Source organism: Python bivittatus, unplaced genomic scaffold, assembly GCF_059951505.1.
Source record: "Python bivittatus isolate LINGU-HERP-01145 unplaced genomic scaffold, Pbiv_v1 ctg000700_np1212, whole genome shotgun sequence".
Taxonomy (NCBI): Eukaryota; Metazoa; Chordata; class Lepidosauria; order Squamata; family Pythonidae; genus Python; species Python bivittatus.
Window position 1 is genome coordinate 87,411,302 of NW_028277098.1, and position 6,000 is coordinate 87,417,301.

Here is a 6,000-nt window from a genome sequence, read left to right on the forward strand (position 1 = left end):
TTTACAACCACTGGTTATATAATATTGGTTGTATTATAGCTTTAAGATTCACATAATCTAGATTTTATGGTTTTTAGAATGGGAGAAAGACTTTATTTTACACTGCAGTTCTCAAAGAATAGTGGTGTTAATTTTTCTCTGTTTTAATGTCCTCTGCAGATGCTGTCAAAGTATATAGTTACATTCTGATGAAAGCTAATAGTTGCAGTCTCCAACTTCCAGGCTGTCAAAATCTGCATTAAATGCATTTCCTTTTTAAATTGTCTATTACAGTATTTCTCAACCTTGGCAGCTTGTGAAGTCCATGCATCTTAAAGCTGCCAAGGTTGAGAAACACTGGTCTGCTAGGCTGCATATTAGTCAGATCACTCAATTGTTGAAGAAGAATTGACTGACTTCAAAATGTATGTTTTCCTTGTTTTAAAAAGTTATACTAGCCTTCAACCCCTGCCATTGTGGCCAATGAGAATTGCAGTCTCAAAGTATCTGTGAATATTAGGTTGGGCAGGTTTAAAACTTATACTAAATAGATTGGTTGCAGCCTCTTCATGGCTTACAGTATTGAGTTGAACTAATGAAGAAGAATTAATGTGAGGCTAATCATATAATCCCCCCAAATATATTGTTCTTTATAGTGCATGACAAATATCTTCATTTTACTGGCTTAATGGCTTGAGGAAATTTGTGTATATCTGTGTACCTTTGACACGCTTTGTTTTCAAGGTTTTGGAAATAGGATAGTTTCTGAAACATAATAAAAGTCAGAACTAATTTTCCTAAAGTTTGTACTTGAAGTATGAAGCTTTAACCTGAGAAATGATCTTTGACACTACAGAGTATCACTTCTGTTGACTATCATATTTGAGCAATATTCCTTGTTAACATCATAATCACCACCACTGTTCAGGATCAAAAATATATGCCTTTATATATCTTGATATAGAGGGCTTATTAGAATATTTTTTCTCCATATTAGTTGACTGCATAAGATTATCCGTGGATTCCCTGAACTATTCTCTCTTCTATCAAGACTGAATTCCAAAAGAAAAGTTCAATCCCTCTTTCACTATTTTTATTGCTTGAGGGCTACAAGCTGAGATCCTGTCTTATTTTCTCCCTGGTTCTCACAGATAAATCCAGCACAATTTTGCAGTCAGTTGCAGTGCTGAAGGTGAACCATAATGATTTTAGTCTGTGTTACATTCCCTCTGCAAAACAGGAGGACTGATTTGTTCCTTGCAAGGTTGAATGTAAACTCAGTGTGTTATGCAAAGATCAGTGGTGAAGTATTACAAGTGTTAGACAGATGTAGAATGTAAATGACAGCAGTGAGCTACAATTAGGTAAGCACAATGTTGTTTCCTGCAAATGATATATAGAATCAAAAGCTGAAGCATGTCATTTGTAGTTTTCATACCCTATTCCAAACACTGGAAAGTTTTAGGGTATTAATTTAGAAATCAAGATAAATTTAGAATTCAAGATAGAACCATCCAGTTCAAATATCTTTGTCACCCTATAGCAAGAGAAAGAATTGGAATCCTATACAGATTAGAGTGGGCTTGGTTTTCAAAAGTTCTCACTGAAATTGTGGGAGAATATAAATGAATTGCCATCAGATGTGAGTCATCAACATCTGGTAGTTTAATTCCCCCTTTCTTCCCACAGAGTATCTGATTATTTAGCTTGGTTAGTTCAGTCTACCCAAACCAGGAGGCCATGCTGGTTAAAGATTATGAGTGTTGAAGTCCAAGATATCTGAGGGGCAACAACCACATTAAGGAAGACTGGCTTACTTCTTTTGGTGCTTTTAAAACATCCACAGTATGTAATTTTATTCAGTCTAATGCACCAACCAAATGCAGCATAATGTATTGATGGAATAGGATTAGGGGCAATTTCTTTCTCTCAGATCAGCTATGGAGTGTCTCTCCCACCACCTATCCCATACTCTGAAGCAAATCCTGAAGATAAGCAACAAGATGTTGTAAAGGAGAAAAGTAAATGATTGTAGTCTTCACTCATGCAGGATTAGATTCTGCCCAGAAGACTCTGGCATTATGTATTACTGCAGGGGGAGGGTTTATCCTGAGATCTTGCACAAAGAAACCTTGCTAACTTTGAAAGGAAAAACCCTCAGGATGGTGGTTGTCTTTGTCTTATTCCCTATCAGGGAGGCAGACATTCAAATTTAGCTGTTCTGGTTTAGAAATAGTGTTTCCCCTTTTCTCTTTGCACAAAGTCTTGCTGTATGAACTTTGACATCTTGATGTTGCTGGCAATGATGCAGGTAGGGGCTGGGATCTGCCAGTTTTTGTTGGCAACTTGAGGCCGCTGTGGACAAGCTCTCTCCCTTCTGGTCATTCATTATTGCCTTCCATGGCTATTTTGGCTTCAGTTGGAGAAGAGACTGGTCACCTGGCTTCCACAGGGGGAAGGGAGAAGCAGCTTCAGAAGAACTCCTTTCTGAATCTACAAGGATGCACTATTGAATTATTCCTGAAGGGGCATGCACAAGATCACACAGGAAGGAAAATGTGCCAGGCTGTGTTGTGATCCTGCAGCCTGGGACTTGTCTCTACTGTTGAAGCTCATCCACCATGAAATTCAGCAATGGTTACTCCTGCAATTAGTAGTCCTGCAAACTGCTAATACAACTATTAAAAAAAAATGAAAAAAAAGTAGTGAAACCAACATTCTGTCTACAGCAGTGTTTCTCAACCTTGGCAATTTTAAGATGTGTAGACTTCATCTCCCAGAATTCCCCAGCCAGGCTGGCTGGGGAATTCTGGGAGTTGAAGTTCACACGTCTTAAAGTTGTCAAGGATGAAAAACACTGGTCTACAGTAAAAGAATAAGGGTTACATTTGGGTGCAAATTATTACATCTCAGTTTTGAAAGAACAAATTGCTCAGTGTCCAGCTGAGTACTAAGTATTCTGGGCCTACTGGCAGTGCTACCACAAACCCTGTACTCTACTGCTGGACTCTTCACGCTTAGGAATCTATCTTTTCACTGGATGTCCCACCAACTTCTGAAAACACTGTAGGACTTTTCTTTGTGGGCTGCTTTCAATGGAAGACTAGAAATTTTTAAAAATTCTGTTTTTAGCCATTCATTAAAACAGGATATAGTGTAGAGTTGTATTTAATCTGTTGTGGTTGCATCAGTTCTTGAGAAAGGATTGGCTGAAAATACCCATCAATAAAATAACATAGCTATTTGTATTCTTCACCCAGAGTACAGGTAATGTGCACAATGATTGTAAACGTAAGAATGTAGCAACAAAAGTTTGTATAATGAAAGCAATGTTTAATATATTAGTAGGCTTTGTCTTCAATCAGACAACGCAACTTACAAGGATGGAAGTTTACTAAACCATGAGGTATTTCAGGGAACATTACTAATCAAAGAACCATCTGGACTGAAACTAGAAATATGTGGAGTCTACCAAAGTAGAAGATCTCTGATAGACTTTTTAGGTGATCTCCAAAACTGTGGTGAAAAGGAATGAAAATCCTTAACAATTTGGAGAACCCTTGAACTTTTCACGATGTGCTAATGAGGCAGCTTGGTTTCCCATTTCAATTTTAAACTACACACCTGGACAGCATATGAGCTATTCTCAATATAATGCACTTTGATCATCACTTTATAGAACAAATCTTGTAGGTCTTCCTGATCCTGAACAGCTTTCTGAGTAAACCTGGCTGCTAATTTTATTTTGCACTGCTGTCTCTTTAATAATTAAAGATGTATATTGTTGGAAACTCCCTGTAGTGAGAATGTCCTTTCAGTAAAAGGGAACAGAAGGCTTATGGTGTCTTATATTACAGTATATGCTTCATTTACAAATGTACTACAGAACATAATGGAATTACAAAGACCATGTTGTCAGCCAGAGAATCCTTCTTAACTGAACAAGTTCTATGATCCCTGTAAGTTACACCTTAGTTTGATCAAACTCCATTTAAAACCTCTCTGTTTGCAACTGTCATATTAAAACTCACTCTAAACTGCATGCCATAACTTAGTTGTTTGCCTTAGTTTATCTTTATGAGCAATGAAGAGTTTCTGGGGAGTCAAAAGAGTGCTTTAAATATTGCTGCATAGATCTCTCCTCCCCAGAACTATTCTGTTCCAAACACCAACTGCTACACACACAATTCAAAGCCTCAGTATTTATTTCTTTTATATGTGGCATTTTTACCGTGCTTTTTAGTTAAAAGGCAAAAGTTCAGCATGTAGCTTCTAAATTAAGGGATGGGGAGGGAGGAGGAAATTAAAAAAAAAAACAATTTTGAAGGCCCAGGCAAAGTTTTGTAGGCAGATTCCTTTTTCAAGGAGGGCTGTGTGGCTGAAGGTTGGAGTAGCTCAGTGTTGTCCAAACTTGGCCACTTTAAGATGAGTGGACTTCAACTCCCAGAATTCCCCAGCCAGCATGGCTGGCTGGGGAATTCTGGGAGTTGAAGTCCACTCATCTTAAAGTGGCCAAGTTTGGACAACACTGGAGTAGCTGGATATAGGTGGGCTACAAGCTACATCACACTTGCCCCAGGGCAGAAGCCAGGACAACAACATCCAGCCTTTCTAAATCACCAGTTCAGACATTATACCTCTGTTAAGTTAGATCCTAGGCAGTAGGGTCACACACCCCTGAAAAACAATTTGGAAGGATTTCTTTGTACCACTGCACCTCCCTGTTGTTTATTAATGCCGTCTGACTTAGCAAACTTCTGCATGAGCTTGAAAAAAGATTCCACAACTTTAAGGAGTCAAGTTCATGTGACTCCTAGAGCAGCCACGTATTTTCTTTTCAGGCCCACACAGAAGCTTGAAAAAAGACCGGTTGCTTTAATACATCATAGAGCAGTCCCAATACTTTTTTCTGGATCAGTTTCAAAGCTTAGATAGCCATGCTATGTAACTATAAATTGTTGTGATGAAGTGTTCTTATGAACTTTAAAAAGAGGAAGACGAGATACTTAGATTTCACTTGTTCTCTCTACTGCAGTGTTTCTCAACCTTAGCAACTTTAAGATGTGTGGACTTCAACTCCCAGAATTCATGCTGGCTGGGGAATTCTGGGAGTTGAAGTCCATACATCTTAAAGTTGCCAAGGTTGAGAGAAACACTGATCTACTGGAATCTCACTAAAGTCTACCGTTAGCTGTCCACTGTACCACCAGTTACAAAAAGCAGTAGACTCCGTTGGTGGATTTTGGACCAAAACCCAAAATGAGTAGGTGAGTTGCCTTTTAGAGAAAAACTTCCAATGATATTAAAGAATATTAGCAATCCCACATCAAGTGGCATGTTAAGCAAAAGCATCATAATGATGAACTTTCAGAGCGATGAGATGGCAGGCTACGCCCATAGATCTTGTTTGCAATAATACTGCATTTCTGAATGCATGATTTGGGAGTAGAGATGTTGGCTGTTTGTCCTACTTTGCAGAGAACAGATGCCATTAGTTAATTCAAAGGGCTGTCAAATGATATTCCTCTTTTTCAAGGGGCTTTTGTTCCAAGTTTGACTTATGTATGAAAAGAAGAAAACATAAAAAGGGAGAATGGCAGAGCTTGACATTGCTCTTTGTGGATACTTGACTGTTCTCCTGATCACAGTCTTCCCTCTTTTGCTTATATTATCTAACTTATGTCTACATCTTATACATATGCAATTTGTATGCAAATGTCCTCCTTGATTCCTATGTCTTAGTGATGCAGTTCCTCTTTTATGGTGATCCATAAGAGGTCTTTGTTGTATCACTTTAGTGATCCCATCCATTCAAAGAAATCAGAAATCAAATTCATTCCTTGAAATGCTGTGGCTCAAAAGGTGGCAGCCCCTGGAAGATCTTGTTGGGTTTGGCAGCTAAGCGGGGCTGGTTAGTACTTGGTTGGGCTGGGATTCCTGCGGGGAATTCCAAAGCTGTAAGCTAGTCTGGGAACTAAAAAAAAAATCCCAGGGGAAGGCAGTGGCAAACCATTTGTCAAG